Consider the following 1,261-nt stretch of genomic DNA (forward strand, 5'->3'; position numbering starts at 1 on the left):
TACAAAAAATATTTATGGTGATATCTTACTTCATGCTTTATAACTGTGCTTATTTCTAATCTTTACAAATAGAAAAATTCATGAGGCAGCTTAGTTTTCAATTGTTTTTTAATTAAAGGTATGTAATAAAAAAACCTTTAGGAAAAATAAATTCTAATTAGTTCTTTTATGTACACAACTGGTTCACCTTTTTATCCCTTCTAGATAAGTTTTAGCAGCAAATCACCTATAACACATTTAAAACAATACAGATAAAACATGGGTTACAGATGTTATTATAATATGGCATTCTGTTTTAGGTTTTATATCGTTTGATTTCTCATAATATCTTCTGAGAAGTCATTAGATGTTAATAAAGAATTTTGAAAGCTCCTAACCATCCAAATAAATATACAGACAGTGATTTATGGTAGAATAGAAATTGAGCAGTTTAGGCTTTAATGATATAAATGTATAAGCATTATTGCTAACATATTAATGTTTGAATTGTACATTAATGTGCTCTACTGTTAGAGCTCATGGGAATTTTGAAAGGTAATGAAATTGAAAAGACAACGTGTCAATGCGAGAATGCTTTCATTATTGCCGTTAAACCACAGAGTTGTCTCTAAATACATATAACATAATTTGAAACAGTTAAAATTCAATGAAAATGGAGTAATTATCCATACATAAACAACTCTATATCCATTTTAGGGAGTACTCAATTGTTTATGAGAAACTGGTGATCAAGATAGAGAAAAGAAAACCTGCAAAACAGAACAACCCACTCTGGTTTGTGTGTAGCAGCAGCTCCTGCCTAATCTGTGCCATCAGATTAATTTAGCTTATTTTTAAAGAGCTCATTATTTATATAAAAAGACACAGGTTGCAATGAAAACAGGCAGAAGAAAACAATCCTCATAAAATGAAAGAAGCACCAGCTTGCTGTAGGATGACATTACATCTATCAGTAAAATGAAACAGCTGTCTCAGAAAACAAAGATAAAAGGAATGGAAGACCACATTGTAGTATTCAAACTCAGAAGTCCTAGAGACAAAAAAAAGTCAGTGGTAGGTATATAATCTATGGGGGTACCCCCTCACACCGAACACTAAGGCCAGGATTTCCACTTGTCCTGAAGGGTTTTTGTCTAAATGATATCTGCTTAGAGATTCTTCTAGCCACTCTCCCAACTCACTTACCCAACCCAGCAGCAATACTGTCAGCTTCCACCCTCTATTGATTTCCTTCCAGGCACATATCCCTTTAACTCATCTC

This window comes from Nannospalax galili, unplaced genomic scaffold, assembly GCF_000622305.1.
Source record: "Nannospalax galili isolate Female #2095 unplaced genomic scaffold, S.galili_v1.0 scaffold787, whole genome shotgun sequence".
Classification (NCBI taxonomy): Eukaryota; Metazoa; Chordata; class Mammalia; order Rodentia; family Spalacidae; genus Nannospalax; species Nannospalax galili.